The sequence below is a fragment of the Apteryx mantelli genome, chromosome Z (assembly GCF_036417845.1).
Source record: "Apteryx mantelli isolate bAptMan1 chromosome Z, bAptMan1.hap1, whole genome shotgun sequence".
In the NCBI taxonomy this organism is placed as follows: domain Eukaryota; kingdom Metazoa; phylum Chordata; class Aves; order Apterygiformes; family Apterygidae; genus Apteryx; species Apteryx mantelli.
In genome coordinates this window covers 55,736,128-55,761,057 of record NC_090020.1, presented here as the reverse complement: position 1 = coordinate 55,761,057, position 24,930 = coordinate 55,736,128, and positions in this window count along the sequence as shown.

The window sequence follows — 24,930 nt, the reverse complement described above, 5'->3', positions numbered from 1 at the left end:
ATTGTTGCTCTTGTCAAGGAACTGGTGAGTTTCTCACTGATTGTGGCCAGTCTGTTTGCAGTATGCTACCTTTTATTATTCAACAAACATAATAGTTTATTCATGATAAGGCATATTCATGATTTTTGATGCATCTACCAGCACTGACTGAGAGAAGAGTGACTGTTATGATGAGAGAAAATTATAACGTGATATCTACACAGACTCTAACAACTGAAAGACAGGGTAATAACTACCTGTGTAAGGATCAGGAAGATGTTTGTGATACTTCCTGTCAAAGAAAGGTTGCTAAAATAAGGTGTTTTTCAGAGGTGTGGCTGGAATAGAAATTGAGACAAGTGTGACTGTTAGAAAACAGTCCCTCTGTGTGGAAGCAATTGCCTGAGCTCACTGTTTCTCACAGTACAAGAGGTGTCAAAAATTGTGTGGTGGCAATGCGAACTGGTGTGTTTGACAGGAGGCATAAACAAAAGTCCTAAGAGCAGAATATTTTTGCACCCTGTGTTTCTGTCATTATGTCTCTTTATGTGGTCTTTGGAGTAAGGTCTGGCTGAATGGAACTGGTCATCAGTTCTAGACTTCAGTTTCCGATATCTGTTTTATGTGGGTAAGAGATAGTAAATGTCTCTTCTATGATAAACAGTTTTGATCTGTGTTTTCTAGCTGCAAACTAGTTCTTGTATGTAGACCAATGCCATTTTATGGCACGGTTTTCAAGACTGTGCAGACACATGACACTGAGTATATTATACTTCTGCATGTATAAATGACCAGTGCAGCCACACAACAGTGAAAAGTCAGGCCTCATTACCTTTTCTCAGAGACAGATAAGACTCCAGCTGATCTCGATTTCCTCTTCTACACTTAGAGAATAGAATAAGCAATACTCTAAAATAACATACATACAATTACAGCCTTAGTCAGTGTGTTAGTTCTGGATGGAACTAGTGGTAGTAACTTATAGCGTAGCTTTGGGCCATGATAGACCTGACTGTACTTTAATACTCACTGTACTAAGTTATTGTTTTACTATAACCATTTCCTCAGCTTCATTCCCATGTCATTCCTTGTCTTCTCTTTATTATTTTTCTTTTTTATCCTACAGTCTTCTACTGTACAGACCTCCATTACAAAATCCAAATATAATTTAGTTAGGTCTATCACTATCTTCTTATTTCTTCTTTTTTTCTTACGACAAGGAGTAACCCACTTTTTTATGGTCATAAATTTCACCTCTGTTGGTTAACCTACCTCTCACCAGGGACTTGATCTGATTCCCCTAAGAATCAGTAGAGAGACTTTTATAGGCTCAGTGGCTCCCTAACTTTTATGAACAAAATCTTCCACATGAATTCGCCTGTATTTTTGAATTGCCATAGAATTTTTTAGTCTTTTCTGCCAATGTCTACATCTTTATATTTCAACGACTAGTTATAATTTCATGTCATGTACTCTATTACATTACTTTTTCAAAAAATATAATTTTCTAGAACTCTTATCCAGTCTAATTTAATTATATTTCACAGTTTCTGTACCTACTTTTACAGCAGAAAGCATTCCTAGATTTTTCATGAGAAGCAGTTATTAACATGTTTAGCAAGAAGTCTGAAGTACAAGAAATGATATTTTAATAAGCCAAGTCAGCTGAATGGTCTCTTACCTCTCATCATAATGTTCAACATTTATGAAATTGAAAATCATTAGATTTTCAATACACTCAGGTTCCCAGGGTCCTTTAGAATACGCTCTGACACATTCTTTTGTGGCTCTGCATAACTAATAATGTTGTTAAGAAATCAAAATAACTGCACTTCGTGCATTTGATTGCCAATATATTATCTGAGAGAGAAAAATAACAGTATAAATGGATATCTTTCATTTTCTTTCTCAACAAAACTTTACTCCTCTTCTTTCATAACTCTCAAAATGAAAAGTAGAACATTAAACTCAAAAGTAATGTATAAATTTAAGAACTCTTTATTCTACCAATGAGTGCAGGAAGATAATGTGATTTAGAGGTTGTGGAACAAGAAGATGCAAAGTTAAATGATAGAAGGGAATATCCTCGTTTGAGAAATACATTTTCACATTCCCTTGTCCATTGGCTTGCTTGCTATAGCTTTTCTAGGCATGTTTCATCTTACAGTTGCCTCTCACACTCCCTTATTCTCAAACTGTGTGCACCAAAAGCCACAGATGAGAATTAAAAGGTATGTGTGGGTAAAAATTACCTACTGTTAAGTAGATGTGACAGTAAGCTAATTGTGAGGGAGTCTGGGAAGTCTTTTCAATTCAGTTGCTAATTATTTAACCTTATTTAACTTCATGCTATTATTTATTTCCCAGCAATATTTTTTAAATTCAAATTAGATTTAAAAATCCCAGCTTATCTCACAATTAACACTTCTGAATTTCCCATTCTGATCTGCACCACTGTAGAACTCTTTTCTTTTAAGCAGTTTATGACCTTGGTATAAACAGGAGAAACTGCTATAATTTGAGCAAAATATAGCTACATCCCAATGGACCATTACAAAATTTTTAAAAAATTATCTCAGGTTCGGGTGCCTCTCTTTTTTTCAATGAATATAGAACACAGGGACAGGAACACAGGAACACAGGAACATAATTTCATGACTGAGTCCTCCTGCAAAAATGCTTTAAGCACAAGAGTACATGATGAGGTTCCCTAATGACTCCTCTCCTACTGAACTCATGGCTTCTGTTCGCCCAGCGCCCCCATTTCAACAGAAAGGAATTCTTCTTTTTTTTTTCTTTTTTTTTTTTCTGAGATTGTCCTGGGACTCAAAAGGTTTGGGTTCAGAGGTCACCAGACCAGTTAAGGTTTGTTTATAAGCAGAACTTCCTCCTTTCTAATCTATAGGCTATTCCATAAATACTGGATTCTCCACAAGATGTATTTTAAGCTAAACTCAATCTCATGGGTTTTTAGATTAAGTCCTATTCAGAGATTTAGGCTCGGACTCATATTTATCTGAACAAATGAAGATGTCTATAATGTATACAGCAAATTTAAAACCGGATTATGATTTTTGTGACAAAGCTATAGAATATTAGTGTTGTACTGGCAGCCTTTTCTACTGGTTCCTGAACTACTCTTTTACTCTTGGCTGTTTCAATGATGATACTTTGCTGTCTGTGTTCAATGTAGGGGGGGGGTGTCTTTTTTTTTGAGTAAACTCTCAGGAATACCTGTATAGTCACTGGAAAGAAATGGGTGCTGCTAGAGCACAGTTCATGTCCCACCATGGTAGACATCTGAAATAGAACAGAAGATTCATATCATAAAAAGTCTGCTTCCTTCCTTTGATTACAAAAGGATCATGTATGACCAGCTTGACTGTAATGTCAAAAAGTAGATGAAATTAATTTTGCCATCAAATTCCAGATATCAAATAGCCTTGCATAGGCACTTCCACAGTCAGTGAACTGAAGTTGTGAGACCTCTTGGGAATCAACTGTAGCAGAAGCTTAGGCAAGCAAGGGAGTTTTCCCACAGGAGTTAAATGCTTAAGGTGCTTCAGGGGTCTACAGCAGTTGCATAGGATTTTTCAGACCATTCTCTCATCTCTGGCACCTGCATTTCACTTGCGTAATATTAATGCTGTTGTGGATCTTATTCACAGTGTATTTATAAATGTATGCATGCATGTATGATCCATTGGTTTTGGACTGTGACATGTCCTGACAATTACAGACAGATGGAGACATATAACTGCATACTGACTTAGGTGTCAGCTTTTCAAGCTTTTCTCATCTCTGGTTCTGACATAGCTGAGTAACAGTTGAGTGTAGCTGGTTAAACTTCATAAAAATACCCTTCACATTTGTGTATGAACAAACCAATACCTCTCTTTTTTTTGCACTGGTGTATATTTTGTGATATGTTCTGCTATATGAGTTATGTACTACTTGGCAGATCTACGATAGGTTGCTGAGGGAAAAGCTGCTTTTTGCCGTTCTGTTGAAATTGTTAAACTATCAATTCTTAATCTTAATTTCTTTGCATATGAGAGTGTTCTTGTGTCTATTCTTTGGCTCTGTATTAGACCAGTGGAAGGAGTTTTTGCCAGAGAAAATCCTGGACTTGCAAAGTCAAAAAGGAAGTTATATACGTATATGTATATCTGTATGTGTTTAAAGAAAATGGGTGGAATTTGCAGTTCCTTTAAAAATATACCCTTTTCTAGACATCTATTTGAACACATGCCAAATATTTTATTCCCTGTTTAAAAAATATATATATAAGAGGAAAACATTTTATAACGGGATGTTTTTTTCTGGTTCAACTCTGTTTATGCCAGCTTCAGTTTAGGAACAGATGAGACAGGAAGTATGATATCTGGAGGAGGAATTAGGAAGAAGGAGAGATTATAAAGAACAGTTGCCATTTTCAGAGGAGTTATTGCATACAGTCTTGAATAGAACTCTTTTCTTCCTTATAGTCAATAAGAAATAAGGTTTGCTTAGGTTGGTAATTTTGTTTGATCTTCTCCCAGAATAACAGAGAAAATAAGAAGCGAAAAAATAAACTTAAAAAAAAGAACAGAAACACTTTTTCTCCTAGCATCCATGTTTGTACGTCCTTTGGCATTATCTGTCTTTTTGCAGTAATAAGTTCCACTTACATTATCGGAATGGACCTCCCCTATCTCCATCCTCCTGTGCCTCATTTTCACAGGAGGAGGACTAGGCATAGGGGTTGGAAAAGACAGAAGACTGATTTCCCAGCCGCACACTATGGCACTCTCAGAAAGTAAATCGGGATGGAGTCAGAGAGAACTGTGCCCACAGACTAGAAAAGCCCTGCAAGCTGGGCTAATGTTTTCTCCTGGATATTCCAGGAGTAAACCCAAGGCATTAGATTTCCAACTAAGCTGAGAAATCAGCAGAACTGGTGAGTTTACTTCAGTTTTATATAGAAAGGCTGAGATGGAAACTCAGCTTACACGTTAACATAACTGAGGGTGGTCTTATGAATAGCATTTATTCCAAGGTACAACATTCACAGAGCCGGTTTTATCTGTTCTATATAAATTTGTATAAATATATTGTTACAGTCTAGATCACATAGTAGAGGATAGTATAGCATTTAAATGTGTTCAGTTTGGATTTGAAATTGATTGAAAAACAATACAAATTTTTAGCCATGATTTTATCTACTCCTCTTGGCATTGGAAATAAGTAAATTGGTTCCCACATGCAGTGGATTATTTTAAGTGACACTATGATACTGTTATTTCTGGGAAAAGTATTGTAGTACTTTAACACTTCACAGGAATAATGCACAGCAATTTCAGAAACTGATGTAGAATATTATCCTCAACTAAAATTCTAGCTTTTCTTGCCAATGAGGCATCTACTCTGGTATTTCCATTGTTTCCTAAAAGAGAGTCTTTGAAAAAGGTCTTTTGAATTTATAATGTTAAACTATCTGTACCTGCATATACTTTAAAAGAGAAAGGGCTTTCACCCAACTATCAGTGAATGACTGTATGATATATTTGCCCAGCATTAATATCCCTCCTGAAGGAAGGTAATAGAATAAAAATTCAGGAGTGTGACAAGTCAAGAAAAATCTTATTATTAAAGAAAGCAAATCCAGTGTCCGTTGTTGCTTGGAATTTATCTGAAAAATTTTTCTTATGGAGTGTGCAGCAAGGTCAGAATGTGGCATTTCATTCTCATTGTTCTCCTGTACCTTTTCATTTTTTAAAGAGAATTTTCAGTGTCTGCAAGAAAAAGAAATTCAGTGGCTCCTGTCAAGACAAATGAAAAATCTTGGTAAATGAAGTCATTTCTTCTTCTTCCTATGTTTTTGTAAGCGAGATTTGAAATTGGGGAAAAGTTCTTTTTAGACAATAAAGTTAATATAGCTTTTCTCCTTGAGATCACTTATTAGAATTTAATTTGTAATTGACTTACTAAAGGTTCTACTGATTGTCCAGTAGCACTGCTAAGGATCTCTGATGATCATGACCTTAAAATAGAATGGTCAGATCTTATAAAAAGGCAGATACTGGCAAATGTCTGCACATGCAAGCATCTTTCCCAGCATTTGTTTCTAATCAATACCACATTTCTCTTCCTCAGATTATGACTTTCATATCGCCTATTTTGTTTGTGGACATTTTTCAAAGTTAACTTCTGGCAGAACAAGTGCTGAGCAGGCAGTAGACATTTATAATGCAATGTTCTGAAAGGAGAACTTGGTCCAAAAGGATTAAGTCTCTGTAGAGAGTATATTCTTATTTCTCTGAGAAATATATCTATTTATTTGGTATTATAGTTCAACTGACTGCAATGTCTTCATTCTGACCTCTTCAATGTGAAACAAATTCACATATTCTTCATTTATTTTGGACTTGTGCATGTAGAAAAACTAAAATATTTTTAAAACATCCTTGAAATAAAACTATAAGCCAACCTAAAGACAATATTTCTCTATAAGGGAGTTAATTCTTATCTCAAATTAGAAATTACAGATAGTGATCATAACACTTATTATTATAGTTTTCCCGTACCTCTTTATTGGATACTATTTCATTTCTTAAGAATCTTGTTAAACTTTAATCCTTTGAGCAGAATTTTTTCATGTTAAGTACATACTTATAATTATGCATGCACATAATTAATAAGAGTTAATCATCTTGGGGAATTCTACCCTAAACACTTTAGTAATATCTGAAAAATAAAGCTTGGGACTATTGATTAACCATTTTAAACAATTCCCTTGGTATTGTTTTTGAAACACTCCAAGGTTTCAGAGCAGGAATTTGAGATTTTTTAATGTGTGGCCTTTGTCTTGAGTTATCCATCTGTTATCTCTGTGAAAAATATGTCAGTTATAAATTATCTGAGTTCTTGTATGCTCTTTTGTCTTAATAGGCACATTTCCTAACTGTCCCATGTTGATCAGGGTATGGATCATCCAGTGCTGATGTTCTGAGACAGTTCTGAAAATGATCGTTTTACCAGTTGCTGTGTCTCCAAATTCCTTAATTCCCAGTAACCAATTTATAATCCTTACACTGACTTCTTTAGCAGCAACAAACTATTTTTTGGAATTTGATATCTAAGAGGTTTGCCTCAAAATTTAAACCTTATACATCTATTTTAGCTAATATATTTTAAGCTTTACTACTTCTTCCACAGCAATGCTGTACCTAAGTCAGAGAAACCGTAAATGATGTATCACAGTCTGAATTATGGAAAACTTGCAATTAAAACATGGAAGGATACCACAAATTAAAACTTTTTTGGTGTTTCTCATTATGTCTAAATATTTGTGCACACCAGTGATTATCCATTCATGTAACATGCAATGCTACATGTTTTAACTGTGTTCATATTCATGTTAGTGGAAACCAATTAAAAATCGTGTCTGTACCTTTACCTACCTGTTGCAGTCAGTGTTATTATGTGCCTCTCTCCCTCTTTAATGCACATTACAATTATGTATTGTGTATCTATAATAGCATAGCACTATATCTATATATGAAACTCCTGGAAGTATGATGAAACTATCAGAACCTCACTGTGTGTGAGAAGGGAGGATAGACATTTAGAGAAATATATATGCTGCTCCTGAAAATTATTATACCCGAGATATTGAAAGTATGTACATTAGTGTGATCCACAGGAGGATTTAATACTTTGCATGGAAAATATATATCATTAAGATGCAGAATCTCAAAGTTTTCCTAATACATGTCACCTTAAAAGTACCATGATATGCATTAAAAGGAGATGAATGAATTATGGTATCAGAAATGAAAATAGATATTTTAATGTAAGTAGGATTATTTATTGGTTCCTGTCACAGTGTGTGATATTAATGCATGAATTTTGTTCATGTTCATTCCCTGTTCTTCTCTCTGTTTGGAATTCTATTTTATTGGGTACATATTTCCCCTCACAGGCCATTCTCTTGTAGCTGTCTTCTGCTCAGGTGAATGGAGTAAGGAATTCCCTCTTTTCCCCATCACCAACGCAACTGAATTGGTGCTAGAGCAGATTAACAGTTCCAGAGTTAAAGTAAGTGTGCCTTACAGGACCACAGGTCAGTTAGTAAATCACTGTTTTCCGTTTCATCATTATGTTCTTCTTCCTATAAATATACCAGCTCAGCACATTTGGAAGCTGTTTTTCTGAGACACAACCACTTTTTAATTCCCAGAATGGAGGTAGAAGGGTTCACTTAAAGAATTATCAGTTGTGTCTGGAATATATTTTCCCTAATTTCCATATTACCTTGTAAATAGTTATTTTCTGACTCTTAAGATCTACAAGGTTACAATGTCAACATAGGTTTGAGTCATCTTGGAAGCTGTAGGATGATGTGGCTGAGTGCAGTCCAGTTAGAACTGAATTTGTTTGTTCTTAACCTTCATTGTTGCTTTAGACTGTCTTCAGCAGTTTTTCTCATTATTTATTCATGATTTCTGTTTTTATATCCTGTTTCTTTAGAAGCTGTGAAACTCATTAAGGTCAAAAAAAACCTTATGTTGAAGTGAAAGCTGACTTCATCAAAGCATATGCAATATTTCTATTAAATGTATAGTGGAGTATTTGACCTTGGGAAAAATGGTATTGAGCTAGACCTTTATTGAAGGATAACAAAACTTTCTTGACTTTTTCATTTGTTGTGTTTTCTGGAAGATTGGAGGCTCTCAGATGTTATAGTTGATTTTTAAACAACTACATTAATTAATAAAATTTCAGTGTATCTGTAGCACAATTTCTTATTATTCTACCTGAAGATTTAGGTCTTTGCATGCAGTATCGATAGATGTTACAGCCATGATGATCTAACATGTAAGCAAGACCAAGTTTCATGTAGAGGAAATTCTTTTTTCTTAATTAAAGCAACCGTTATAACATCAGAATAGAATCACAGTAATGCAGAGAAAGTCCTCAGGAGATAACCTTGTCTATGACAGAACCAGAGGAGCTGAAGGAAAAAGACTACAAAGGGAGGGATGGACCAAGCAGCAAAAAGTTAGCATGGCCTTCTCTTGCTGTGTTGGCAGCTCCCACTGTGCATATTCTTTTATTCTCTTGGCAATAGGGATATTTAGGGGTAAATATAACCAGACCGCAGGTTGGATTCAGCTTGTGCTGAAATAGGCTAGTTAGAATACATTGAACTAATTCCCTATGGTATTGCAGAATAGGAATTAAATAAATAAATTCACATCTGACTGGTGTTCCTGTCTTCATCAAGTCACTGATAGAACTTTTTCTGTTTCACTTTGTTTCTTATTTTTGTCCTTTGCTTTGTCTCAGAATCAAAGCTGTTCCTAATGTATTCTTTTTGGTGTCATATATCCACCTATAATCTGTAATAGAAGTAGAACTACTTTTTTATCTTCCCGGAAATCAGAGTAGATTTATTTGCTGTGTTGCCTTGCTGGTGAGATATGAGATTTTGGTTTCTATGTCTGTGGGAAGCTGTGTGCTGAGATTAGCATCCAAGTGACCCCCATATTGCCTGTATCATCTTATTTGGCAAACTGTTTTTCTTGACATTATAAGAGTGGGGGGGAAATATCTTCCCTTCCTTTCCTTTTTTCTTATTTCTTTGCTCTGAGGAGCTTCAGAGGCCCAAATGCAAAAAAAAAAAAAAAAAAAAAAAGTTAACATTATCCTTAGGGTGGATACATGTATCAGCTTTACAACAAATTAAGTAAAAGCATGAACTAGTTAATTCACTAATGACCAAGCCAGGTAATTAGACATTCATTCAAATGAGTATTTATGCCTACTTTCAAGGGCCCATATGTCAGGACTCAGCTGTAGTTGCTAGAAGCACCCACTAGCACCTTTTTTTTAGAAAGCTGGCTTCATTTTCCCACTACAGAGACCAATTTATTTTAATCTGTTTAGCTCTTTTAAAGACCAGTCATAAAACAGGTCAGTAATATAACAAACAGTTAGATAAAATTCAGATTCACAAATCTTATTTTACATTTGTCTAAATATAGAAAATATAGATTTTCTAGATAGGTAATTTGTTCTTTTGCTGTGCAATGCATAAATCTAGGAGATTTGATGTGAGTGGTATGAGCGTGTAGCTTCACTTAAAAGTGTGTGGAGAATTACTGTAAAGTAGGGAGTAGAGATGTGGAGCATTGATGGTTATGTGTTTTGCTTCAGGATTTATATTTGTTTTGTTTGCTTAGATCTATGCACCTTAAAAACAATAAGACTTCCATCTAGTACCCTAATTCTTTTGGACAAACATTTAAAATAGAATCCAATATAAGTATCAGTTAACCCCAACAGAGTTGAAAAATTGGTCATCAAAGTAAAAAAGGGGCTTTCTATGATAGAATTTTTGGGAGTCTCAGAGCTAGAACATCTTTTACCTTCTAAGCTCTCTCTGAAAAGTGACACAGACAGAAAACATATTTTCCATTACATTGGTTGTGAGTTACAAGAAGCAACCAATTAAGCTCCATTAATGTAAGCCTGGCAAGCCTTTGGTTTATTATTCAACAGCTTGCTTGTCTAGTGGAATTTTTGAGCTTGTAAAATCTTTGACATTTCCTCATATTAATCCTCCCGAGTAACGTTTTGATTATAAGGCCATTTAACAACAGAATTTTGCAAACTCAGAGTTATACATCTGCATTAAATACAAGGATACAAACTCAGTATTCCAGTTCAGATATGAACCTAAAAAAAAAAGAAACTAAAGCTTCAGTCTGTTCTGGAGTTACTTACTGAGGCTAATGGCCACAAAAGGACTTAGGCATCAGTGTTGCCTAACTACTCTTGTAGGCATCTGAGTAAAACGTGAATCTTCACACCTGCGTTCAGCTGCCACATAACCAAGATCGTTCTTAGAATCACCCAATCTTCTGCTGGTGAAATTCCTGAGATCCCTAAATGTGAGTTCTGGCTATGCGCAGAAGTGGCCGGGTTTTAACAGCAGCTAGGAACCTGTAAATACCCACAACCTATAAAGTATTTCTCTTACCTCAGTTGTGGGGCCTTAGTATGGACTCGCTGTTAATAAAATTTGCATAAGAAGTCTCACATTAAGAAGGGAAAGAGCTGCTTATTCTCATTTTATAGATTTAGTAGGAAAATATTAATGCTGTTTTGGGAAGACGTCATCTGGACGTTGTGTGGAAACATCATGATGATTGAAGAAGTGAAGTCCAATCATACAAGTAAAGATGACGAAAAGTTGATTTGTGTACTCTGACATAACAGAGGTGGTATTGGTTGTCAAAAACATTCATTTCAGACTGTTTTTTTGTCCATATGGCCTAACCATGTTTACAATGCGTAACACTTGTCTTAGGTCTTCTCTGACCCATGTGTGGCCCCACGATATAGTTTTGTTTGTTTGTTTCCCCCTTTTTATTTCAAAGAGCCTGAAAGAATGAATACTGTGTTGTGTGTTTCTTATTTTATGACGCTAACAGTATTTGTTGCATGCTCTGACATGAGAATAAAGGAATGTTTGGGTATCTGAGAGTAAAAGGTTTTCTGGGGTAATGTCAGAAGATAATGTAAGGTGCAAGGGAACCAAACATAGCACAGTCTCATGCATATGGTCAGAAGCTGTCCCTCAAGGCAAATTTCTTTTGAGAGTTCATTTTCATAACAAGTATCCAAGAATACATACATGTTAGACCAGAAAAGCTGAATTATTTGCACTTTAGAAGTATCCAAAGGCTGAGTGGAGATAGGAGAAGTGTTTACAAAACCAGAAGAGAAGTAAACACTTCAAAATGCCTTTAAGGTAAAGGGCAAAGTTGACACATGAACAAATGTGTAGAAACCAACATGGAATACACTCAGGTTGGAAATTAGAAGGACATCTCTAACCCTCAGAGTGGCAAAGTCAGGAACCAAGTCAAATAATATTTAAGATCCCTGACTCAAGTCTTCTAGTTTTATATTTCTATTATTTTAGCAGCAGGAGCACCTATCCAAGATTTAAAAGATCCTTTTTCAGTTTATGCCTCTACCTAACAGAATCTGAATCTGCCACACATCCTCAGATGAATTTTTCAGGCTGTAAAGATGGAACTGGATATCTTGAATTCTTTTGTTAAATATATACTATTTGACATGGAATAAAGGAATTATTAACAGAAAGCAAATATTTTAACATTTATTGGAACAGCGTCCGGAACATAAGAATATTTTCTGAGCTGGATACTTTCACCATTGTGTTATGAAGACTTGCTCACAGTTTGGTCCATTTCAGTGAAACTAGTGAATTTTGGAAGAAAACAGTTTCATTGGGAAAAAAAAAATTAGATTCAGTACTAAATAATGATCTCATTCTTAAAATCCTTTCTAAATCTAAATGGTGGCCTCTCTCTTTGCGGTAATGATTTTGGTAAAATTTAGTGTTAACAAAAAGTTGTGTACACTAGTGTTTTACTCAAAAATTGAAAAGGACCCTTAAATTAAAAAAAAAAAATCTTGTTTATCATCTACCTTCAACACTGCAATAATTTCCGAATCCCAGCAGGCATAAATATCCTGGAAAGTTCTGTGTAAGGTATGAAATCTTGCTACTTGTTCTACAGAATTTCTGCTGTAGTATATCTACTCTACCTGAGTTAGGATAGTGTAGAAAGAAATTTTTTTTTCCAGATTTTTGTTCAATTTTTTGTTCATATATACCTGCGCACATAAGAAAATAGATAGAGAATGACTAACAAATATTTTGACTAACAAATATTTCAATTCTGGCAGCAATATAAAAATCTCTGATATGGAAACTTAAATAGTTTCACCCCTGGACTTTGCTGAATAGTACAGGAGGATTTTGATGATCAGGATATTGCCTTCCTTGCACAGAGGAACCTCATCAGGACTATGGTTTTGCTTGCCTTTCACATCTGTAACCTGGTGAAGCTGTGGAATGGAATATATGTGTGTGCAGTTGTCTTGAAGTTGCAGAAAACTGTGACTCTCATGTCCAGTGGTTTGCTTTAATTTTTATATTGCATTAGGTCAGAGATGTCATTAGCTGGAAAAATCTAAAAATACCCAGAATTTCCAGTGAAAGGTATACAACTATAAAAAGAATGAAGTAGATACAAATAGTATTACTGAACATGCTCATCTTACTCTGTCAGAATTCAGATGCTGAGAGACATTGTCCATTGCATATATTTATCATTACCAAAATTGTTCTGATCATAAAAATACTATGGGTCTTGGGTGGCACTAAAGCTTAATGTTGCAAAATATGGCTCTGTGAAATGCAATGAAAATGCTGTCTAGCTCTATTTGTCCATTCTTTTGCGTTCTCTCCCAGTAGGCACTAATTTTGTTTAGGAAGCTCAAGCTGAAATGCAAATGTTTATTAAATGCATATTCAAACCCTGCAGTCACAGGCGAACTGCTGCAGTGCTCACATATTGCAGCTTGGCTACTGTAGGTGCCTTTGTATTAGAAACTACTTTTCCCAAGGGCTGCCTATAATGAAGAAGTCAATGACCTGTAAATTGCAACTAAAATGCTCAAGTTGGTCTTGCAGATGAATGCTTTTGATTATGGTCTATAGTAGGCAGAGTTCAATTTCTATTTAAAGCAAAGAACTTAAAGTTCATTTGTATGTTGGTGTTTTTTATTCTGAGGTTCGATATTAAAACATGCTAAACAAGAATTTCTGATTTAAAATTTTACTGAGAACTTAAACACAAGGAATTGTTCATGTGAAGTAATGGTTTGTTATTTCAAAGAATGTAATCATATAAAAGAAGGAAATCAGGCATCTAAAATTCTAGTGTAATATAGTTTACTACTACAGAAAAACTGATAACAATGAAAATAATCTACTACTGATCATAATGGAAAAACTTAGATAGATATAAAGAAAAAAATAACTTTCTCAAGAAATTAAGATTAGACCTGTTCTAAACCGATTAAAACTACTTCCAGGAACAATTTCTAGGTTGGTTTTGGCAGGGGAAGTTTAAGAAATAAAAAGGATAATTGTCTGACTGACTGACTCCCTTTTTCTATTTTAATAGTTAGAGCCCTATCTTTGGTCATGAAAAATCTGTATATAAAATTTTCTTCTATGTGATTTCCAAAGGAAAACTCATTCCTTTAACCTGATCATCTGATTCTTTTAGCTAAACAAGGATCTACCTTGTTTTTGAATGTCATGCAAAAAGAAATACATGCACAGAACTTCAAAAAACTTCAAAAATACTAGTCAACATTTTGTTTTGCAGTTGTGTTTTGTGCATGTTTAATTAAGAACAAAAGCTACAGTTCAACAATGACAAGAGAAAATTAAAATTTTCCTCTAACTTAATATAGACAAATCTCTAAGCATTACATAGTTTTGTATTATATGGTTGGGCAAATGCAGAAAGTAAGGGAAAACAGTCCATCTGTATTTGGATTGATGAGTGGCTGGGAGGTCTATTAGACTGCAGAATAATCTCTACATATAAAGTGGTACAAACGTGGAATTTATAAAGCAAGCTTAAATAAAATTTTAGGAAATCTATGTTCTCAGGAGATTAGACAAAACAAAGAAAGTGGTAATTTCCATCCCTAACTTCTGTGATTTTATAATTCTTTCCTTTTTACTGAATACTCACAGATTCCCTAAGGTCAGGCAGAGTAAAACTAAACCATTAGCCTTTCATAAACTTCACAGGGAGAAGTGATCCCGTAGCTGTTTCCCAAAGATCATGAATCCGGAAAGAATTAGGATGTATTTTCTTCGCTGCACTTTGTGCTTCAAAAGGCTCCCTCGTCCCTTTTGTGGTGAGAAGCTTTTTCGACAACGCCTGGAGACTGCGGACTGGAAGGCGGAACAGTGCTCTATTTTCTCTTCATATCTGCTTTAGCATCCAAACTCAATTTGGTCATGGTTTTGTTCCTTCATTCTTTGCTTGTTTTCCCCCAGTCTATCCTACTGTGACAAAAACTTCATTCCCGGTTGTGCTTGTCTTTCAGCAGACACATTTCATTTTTTTAGTTTATACCATGTTGTGGAATATATTTTTGGATATATTGTCAAAACAATGCAGTTTTTCCCTCCTTACTGTTTTTAAACTGCTTAGGTAAAGAAAAACTGAATTTACCCAGCCAGGTACAAAATGCATATAATCTAGAGAAAAAAATCTTTTTTTGCCCCTTAATTTCCATCATTCCACTATTGTATACATATAGGTTAGAATTTTAGTTTTAAAAAGTGCCTTGATTACATAAAATTAAGTCTTTATCTTGCTAACAGTGAAGACAATTGCAAATACATCACTGACTTGCTTTAGTTCAGAATGCTGGAACAGGGCTATAAAGATCTTAAATCACTTGGTAAAGTGCAGTCCCAATGGCAGCTAGCAGGATGAATCTAGCCCAGAAAGTGGTTCTTTTTCTTGAAGGAGATAGAGAATAGCTCTTTGCACACTGAAGGCTGTATCTTTCCTGGCTTGTAGCTCAGGAAATATGATATTGTCGTTGCTAATAAAAGCCTCTGTATTGACCTGTCAGTGCAGGTCTCAGGACTTGTATGGGCTTCTGTTGGCTTAAGCTGATTTTAGCTGTGATTAAAATTGCCTAGTGGTCAGCTGACTATTACCATATACGGTAAAGATCTAGCAAACCTACATGGTCACTGAATAACAAATACTAGCCCTTTATGTTAACTGGGACTAGGGGGAGGCTATTGTGTAATTTAAATAAGAGCTAAACAAGTGAAGATATTCAAACTTTAGTTTGGAGCCAAAGCAGACAGAGGAAACAAGGAAAGCAAGTCCTCTTGTGGAGGAGGATGGCAGCTGTTTCTGCCCCCGCTTAGCACCCCGAGGAGCGCTGGAAGGGTGAGCACGGTGTCGGAGAAACTGGTGTACATAGCAGAGGTTTGTGAATACCTGTCTTAACTGTCTGCATAACTGTAACTGTGTTATCTCTGTAACTGGAATAATAATACCTGTTTGTTGTATTTTGATTAGACTGTTAAAGTATCAGTGGGACGAGGACTGATCTGGACTGCCTGACCAATGCTGAGCTGTGGGGATATACTGTCTGATTGTAACACAGCATATTATAGCTGTTCTGGGTCAGTCCGTAGATCTATCTGAGCCCAACCATTCTTTCTCCCATAATGGCCATGAGGCATGCCCAAGGGAGACTGTAAGAAAAGGCCACATAGGTGTCCAGCCCCCTAATGCTCTCAACATCTGATCATTTTCAGCTTAGGGACTTCCTGAACACCTGTGAGTTAACCTCCTTCTTTTGCAATACTATGAATTGAATTCTTCTCCTGTATGCAATGTAAAGATGTAAAATGCTAATTAATATATTAGGCTTAGGTAAATCAAAATGTCAGAAGGAGTTTCATGGTGTCAGTCTTAACTCTAAAGAATAAAAGTAATTTTCATGTGTTTTTGATATATGACAATATTTCTGAGATAATATGACATAAAATGCAATCAGATTATGTTTGCCATCATTGCTAAATATTCTGGGCTAGATCCACAGCTGGTATAATTTGTATGTATTCTATCTATCTGTTTTATATTTGGTATAATACCACTGAAATCAAAATTACATTTTTGGGATCAACTCACTGATAATAAAAACCAATAATGTTACAGTGCCCATGAATTTCTACTGAGATAAAATTATCTTCTATCCTAACTATTACTTTTAGCTAATGTCACTAGGGAAACCATTAGAATTCATTTCATGCTGTGTCAAGTATGAAATTTCACTTTATATGACATGAGTTTACCAAAATTCAACCGTATTAGACTATTGTGATATTCTTCATTTTCAAGACAAAATATGTCGTGTGGATCTAAACTATCAGGATAAAAAGATAATATTTGACATATAGGAGGTCTACTGAAGATAGTGCTAGTATAAATACTGGGGGTGTATCTAAAGAATTGCCTCAAAGGGAGATTACAATATCCTGAATGAAAAATAAAATCTCAGGCTGGAGAATGTTAATAATCAAATTGTTAAGAATAGATGTGGGGAACAGTGCTGTGGCAGGAAAAAAGAGAAGTGCATGCTGATGAAATTTGCTGATTGATAATGTAGAGATGAAAGGCTTAAAAATATGGGGGAGGACTGGAAAAACTGCATTAATCTGAGAATGTGATAGCAGTACTGGGATGAAATATAGTTACCAGAATGCAGGGTCACACTCTTAAGAACTAATAATCAGAAATTCTTCAGTGAGAATGGAGGTCATCAAATGGACCAGACTAATGAGGAAAAAGGTAACTATTTAGTTACAGAAAACTGAACCACCAATCGGATGGGTCCACTGGAAAGGCTAAACTATTTCTAAAATTTATCAGGCACAATACAATTCTATTAATCAGTCTATGAAATAGATGGACCTTTCCCCCTAGGAACACATAGAACAGCTACTTGTCTTTTTTATTCCCTTTATTATGCATTCTTGTATAGTGGACTAAAATGTCTCTCAGAACTATCAAAGAAGAAGGTTTAGCATAAAAGCAAATTAATACAAAATGACTGTGAATAGATTTATGTTGGAAAAGACACTTTTCTCCAATGTGACATATTAATGAAGAAGCCAGTGAATCACTGTCACATGTGTTACATGGGACCTTATGATGTGAGATTTCATTTTTATTAACAGTGAAAAATAAAGTATATACTGAGCCAACTTTTCTTTCAATCAACTGTTGACAAAGAGTGGCGGTGATCTTTACAGAATATATCCAGCTAAGTACAACACTCTTCAGTACCAAACAAATCCATGTATTTCAGGGTTTTTTTTTCCTCATAGAACTTTCCAGTAGATCAAGGAGATATTTTCGGCCCAGAAAAGTACAGTAAGTGAACAGAGAAAGTGTTGTTCCAGTTAACTCAGTGACTGAACTTATCTTTAGGGCTACTATTTTCTATAATCCACATTTCCTTGGACGGTAATGGCAGCTGAACAGAAAGCGACATAAAACATATGTCACATAAAACACATAAAAAGAGCACTTATTGCCCTCCAGGTATAAACAGGATGGAGTGACATACATTATTTGAATGTAGCAATGGATGTCATAATGAGCTATAGGCAAGAGTAGATGGTGAAGTACTTAAACTGTATCAGACTTCCCTCTTTTCTCAAACTGATCACAGTACGATGTGAAAGGCAGCAGCTCTTTCTTCAGCTGCCCTTATGCAGAATATCCTGCAGGGATTAGGTCTATCCCCTCTCCTCATTAACACATCTAAGACCCCCAGGAGAGGACATTTGGCACTCTGGACTGTAATTCCTCCAATAGTTTCATAACCCTCAATTTTACGTTTGAACAGTGACACAGCTGACAACATGGCAGATATTACAATGCCTGACTGACAAGAGTTAAGCACCTAGACAACTGCTGGTTTAATATTAACCATTCCAAAAAGCAGGAAATACTTTAAGGAGATAACTGAGATAATGACTTTTCCCAGCAACAAAGGAAACCTGTCTTGTATTATCAACAAGATGACACAAAGGCTTGTGACTGCAATAGGATCATTGTATTTCTTAAAGCAAGAATATTTATAGCAGCATACAAATTCTCCACCTCTGTTCTGGGAAAGATTTCATTCATTTTGTTGTTGTACTAAGACCTTGAATTTCAGCTCTTCCATACAATCTTGTCTTCAACTTATTTTATTTCTTCATGAGAACAGCTGAAGCAAAAAAAGGAGTTTGATAATGTGTTTTCTAGAGGATAGCCCATATGAATCATTCTACTCTGCCATCAATGAAAACTACTTTAAATTCTGGAAAGGTATAGGTGATCTCTATATTACTGCTGAATTTGTCTTTTGATCACAGGATGGTGTAAAGATGCAATAAAAAGCAAGAATGCAGTTGCCTTTATATTTGGGCAGCTGAAAATAACTGCGAAGAATCCCACTGAAATCACAAGATACCACTAGATACTACTTAACAATCACCTGATTGAAGTTATACAACATTTGGCTTATTATCAGCAAAGATGGCAAAATAGGATGATTTATTTTTAAAGTAAGATGAAAATAAACATGCAGCTTTCCAGTTTCTGATGCTGCATAACAAGTGTTGCAAGAAAGTGTTTGCTGACTTGGCAGAGCAGAAAAAAATATTGTAGAACAGCTGTTAAAAAGAATGTCATTTTCCAGGACATACTAAAATAATTAACTTTCAATACTATGATTTCTTCCTGTCCATAGTGTAGAATATATCAATGTGAGGTACTGAAATATTCTGGAATAATTGAAACAGGAAGAGATAACAAGGACATGATTTCAATCAAAAGAGGTAATATTTGACTGGACTCCTGTTTTGATTTGTGACACAATTAATAAAGAATGTAAGTCAAGTTATAGAATAAATGTCAATCAAAACAAGTGTTTGGTAAACCAATTTTGTCAAACAAATTTGACTTTTTGTAATGAGGTTGAAGCTTTGACTAATAATGTTGATGTAAAGAGACTTGTGAAACATATTTGACTTAGAAAGGTACAATATGTATTTTTTCCCCAAGATACCAAATAGTTTAAAAGAAAACAGCATATCACATATTATTTAAGTTGAGTTTTGTCTAATCATAGGTCTCAAAATTCAGCTGGAAGAGTGGAATTGTCGTTTAACAGTTGTATTGTTTCTCGTGGGATTTTAAAAGAACTGGATATTGCATTTTTTGAACATTTCTGTGAATACTCTAGAGGAAAGCATAAAACCACGACGCACTTTCTAAAGTATAAAAATATCTGATGGCAAAAAGTTGAAGCAATATAAACTTAGATTAGAAATAAAACACAGACTTTAATACCACTGCCCACCAAAGCTGTGATGCATTCTCTATTACTGAATATTTTTGAACTCATATTGAATTTATTTTTTTCTTCTAAAACACATACTCTGTCTTAATTCAGGAAATACCAAAGCCTTATGTTATGCAGGAGGCCAGATTTGATCCCTTCTAATCATAAAATCCATGAACCACAATAAAATGTTTCAGCTGAAGAACTTCTCAGTTACTAGAAACACATTTGGTTTTCTTTGTTTCGTTAAGCTTGCTTTAATGTCGTGTTTCACCTGAATAATTTCTTAGGGATTTGGGATATATATGTGGAAATAAACTGCATATAGTTTGATGAACTTCTTTTCTTACATCAGAGCCACAGTAATACCCTTTTCCAGAAAAGATGAGAAAAATGAAAAGAATTGATTACTTTTATAGTTCCTGTTACAATTACAGTTAGCTGCTCTAATTGCAATATTTAAAAGTGCCTTTTAGGCGTGTTGACATTAAAAGTACCTTCATCATAACTTTCATTATTATGCATTAGAGGAATAAATATTCAATACGCTGCCACCAGATTACTAACCAGAACTTAAAGAAAACAATATTTGTTAACACAACCAAACAAATCAACCAAATATTAAGCAAAATAAATGAGCCAAATGCTACACCCTGAAGGTCAGCCGGTCTCAGGAGAATCATTACAGAGACTGAGTTCCCAAATTGGGTGTTCTCACTTAGTTACCAAAGATAATTTCATATTTCAGAGTTTTATCTCAAAGACTTGAAAGCATATCAACTCACCTATTTTTTTTGTTGTTGGAGTTGTCAAATTCTAACACAATGATTTGAAATCGCTGTTGAATATAGAATCATTTCACTGAAAAAATTGTAAATATTAACTAAAGTGTTCCTAAATTGGCATATAGGTAAAAAGATCCTCTACAACATTTTCAAACACATGGGAAGTACTGTAAAAATTGTTGGATCTTTTCTTTTAATATAAGAGCACTATGATATGGGGAGCCAGACCAGACTGTATTGTATGTTTCCCTAGGAACATGAGCTTGCCACATATTCAGCATTTGTATTCCTCCTAATTCTGTAAAATTGAAGAAGCTGAAAATATTTTGAACTAGATTAAAATTTCAAAAATGAGTTTCAGAACACTGCTATGTCCCCAGTCTGGGGTACATAATACTTCAAAGCATCCTCTGTGGTAGGGAATTATGTTTGTTAGGCTAAAGACAAAAAAACACACCCTCTTTTAAATACTAGGGCTTTTTTCCTCTCCTTCCCATTTTATTTGTTGCCAAAACTGTAAAAAAAGCTTTTGTTTTGAAGTCAAATAAGAGCACTCTGTTTCTGAAACAATTTCCTTTTCTTGTTTCTTTATTAAATAATAACAAATTATTTCCTCATTAAAATAGATTCTTGTTCCTGAAAATGGCAGCAAAATTCAGCAGATTCTGAACACTGCTTCAGATTTCCACCACTGACTTCAGAAGTTACTGAATTCATTTTCAGAAACTAGAGAGTGAAAAATCTCAGTCCATACAACTGGTGGATCATATGTGGTACTGCAAGCTTTTCCACGTTACTCAAATAACATGCTAAGTAGTCTGGAAAAAGATTTCACATATTATATAGCATATATTTTCATCTATCAGAAAGATTGGAGAGTAAGTCAATCCATACCTACTTTAAAGGCATTCAGTAATAGCATTGCCATAATAGACTATTGGTTCTATGCTATAAACCCTGAGATCCAAGTTCCTCTAAGTCATATTAGTGTTACTCCATTGAAACTCTTTTAAATTCAGTAGATCTTTTCTTTATTTACACTAATATGAAATAAGTCATTTTTGGAATGCATCTACTACATAAGTCACTGACTAAGATTAAATATCTTTCTTTCTTAGTTTCTTCCACTGATCAGAATTAAAAATAAATAAATAAAATAAAAAGAATGATAAAATGTCCAATAAATACTTAAAGATTATGGCTAACATTATAGGAAATAACTAACACAGCAGTAAGCTATCAGTATTATTCCAAGTTATTTGATTTCAAAATTCTAAAATGAAATGTCTAAGAAACATACAAAAAGCAAGTTATATTTTTAAAAGACCTTGCCTTTAGAATCAGACTTACAAAAAACAAAGGGGTTTCATGCATGCAATATTTACTAAAAACTTATCAGGGGATTATCAAAATATGTAGAAGCATCTACATTTTATTCTATGGATATTTTTCTTTGAACTATTAATAGATTTTCATCTTCTGAGATTTTGTTTGCTTCAAATGATAAATTTATCAGATATTGGTTTTTAAGAAAGTTTGTACTGTGAGTTATCTTTCAAAAACTCAAATGTCAAAAACTCAAATTTCAAATATAAGAAATATACATTTTTGAAAAGCACAGACAAAGAGGAACAACACTGAGAGCGGCTTTGGCTCTCCTGTACCAAAGTACCTGTTTTTAACATGCTTTCTGCTACAATGAGATTATGTTTTAGCAGAATAATTTCACAATACCACCTGTCAGCTGTTTTGTTTTTTGTTTTTGTTAAATCAGAGGGGAAATCATTAGAAATAATGTTACAATTACAAGTTTAACATGTTCTTTACTTTGTTTTTTTTGTCAATAAAAAAGTAAAGTATTTTCTTATATGAAACTCCAGCTTATACTCATGACCTAGAGTTTTTTTATTTTGTGTAAAAGAAAATGTGACCACTTGATATGTCTGCAAAATATTTAAAGCTCTGGAATTATTACCAAGTTTTGATAAAAGGAGTTATACCTATAAAATTCTACTACTACTATTTTCCATCTATCACCACAGTCGAATTTCAATTAGAAAAATTCAAAAAGCTTTACTCTTCTTTGGTAAAACGTTCTCATAGTTACATGACTGTGAGGCCAAGACCAGGCTAGCACACTGCCAAATAGACATGGTGAACACAAACTTCTTATTTTCTTTTTGTCTGTGTATCTTTTATTTTCTTCTCTTAATTCCCACAACTGTTTGTGCTGATGCAAATCCTAAATGCTAATCAGAATTAACTGCATTGCTTACAATACCCTTTGTTGGAAGGAAAAGAAATCGTTTGTGCCTTCCCGAAAGCGTGGAGTTAAGAAGCTATTGTTTTTTCAGAACTGTACAACATAGGTGCAAAGAAAAGGTATTATTTATAGAATTATCATGGTGTAGTGTGCATGTGAATACTGATGATAAATACCATTTCCTTTAGCAATCAGTGTCAGACTGTGTACTCCAAGCACTTTCCGATTTCAGCTGAGCTGCCCCAAAGCATGAAAGCCATAGGGAACACCAGCAGTGAGGGGCTGATTCTTTCACAATAACTCCAGAAATGAAGGCCTCTGGGACAATGCAGGTCTTTCTCTTTGTTAGAAGAAGTTTTCTGTAAAGGTTCTGACACTGTTTCCCTAGAACACAGTCCATAGTTACCCAATTTTGATATATTAATGATGAAAGGACTTTAGCTGAATGGGGCATGGAGGCTGCTGCCCACAATACACCAGGTGTTTATTTGTAGAGAGATGACTTAGTCAGCTTATTGCTGAATTGATGGTTTTCACACACATGAGAATTAAACCTCATACTAATGTGCATTCAGACACCTACATTCTTGCACAGATCATTTCTAAAATTTAAAGCTATGTAAACAATGGTATTCTATTTCATGTTGTCACCCTTTGCTGACTCAGATCAAGAGCTTAGAGAATGACTAATTCCTTGCACAAGGTTAGAAATGGGAGATTTCTTTTAACATCTCTGTTCACAGCTTGGCAGCCCTGGTCACAAGGTAAGATTATCTCAAAATTTGCTCTTACGATACAGAGAATATCAGGTAGCTGTAAATAAAGATTATCTTCAAAGTAGCATTATGTGTCATTTATGTGGTATATACAGATGAACAGAAAAGATATGTTCAGCAGTAATATTCTAGACCCCAAGTCCACGTATTCATCCTACAGGTCTTGATCTACACATTTCCATTTAAAGACTTGTCTTCCCTATCCAAAGTCCCCTGCATTTCTGGAATGAGAAACAAGCAGAGGGGTAGTAAAGGTCATGCAAAGGTCCTAGCTCATACGGAGAATGTGGGGAGCATTAAAAGTATTAAACTGTGATTGACTCTTAAGATGTAGGTATAATCCATCTTCTAGAAGTAAGAAGAGCTTTAATGAGGCTATCTCTGCCTCTTTCAGAACAAATAAGAAAGTAGGTATGTTTTCAAGTTTGCAATAACCATGACAGGGAGAAGTCATGAAGAGCTATCTATCACTAAATGCAGCTGCTTGACCACGATACCAGGCTGTGTTAACAAAGCCTGCTCATTACAATTGTTCCTATTCCTCTACTGCCATAGTATTTCACAGCCTTTTAGAGAAATACAGGTGCTTTTCACAGTACAGCTGGTATTTTGCAGCACCTCTGAGAAAAAATGTAACTACTCAAAGTAAGAGTTACACTTTTTGTAACTAAAGCTAAGTGTAGCTTATTAGTAAAATATTGTGCTATCAGATATGCACATTCCTTGTTTTTTTCAAGAAAAGCATATTTCTGTCCCACTTTGTCCCAAATTTAATTCCATGTAAATGCAGTTGAACAAATAGTAACCTGTTTCCAAAAGCTAACCAGAGTGGAGAGCAAAAACAAACTGAATGTTATTCCACACACTTCCCTCTGTGGCTAACCTAACCTGCGACAGTAGCTGCTCCATTTCATTTTTTTGACATCATGGTTACACAGTACACCGTAGAGTTCACACAGTCTCATGGCACACAGGATCTCACTAGCTAAGAGCATTATTGAGCACAGCCATGGAACATGCTTTGATATTCATCAAAATTAGCTTTTCCTCCAGTCTCAGGGCCAGGATTTTTAAACTGAAGGCCTGGAAGACCACTTACACAAAAAAAAAATCTATAGGACTGAATGATTCTGAGGATCGACATTTTTTCACACCATTACTGTGCATATGTTAACAAATAAAATACATTAATGCACAAATGTTGAGTTATATTCACCCTGTTTGGAGCTGTCTTTGTGATAATTCAACCTGCAGAAGTAAGTACTTAAATGAACATGGACCGTATAACCTTCTCAATAAAACAAAA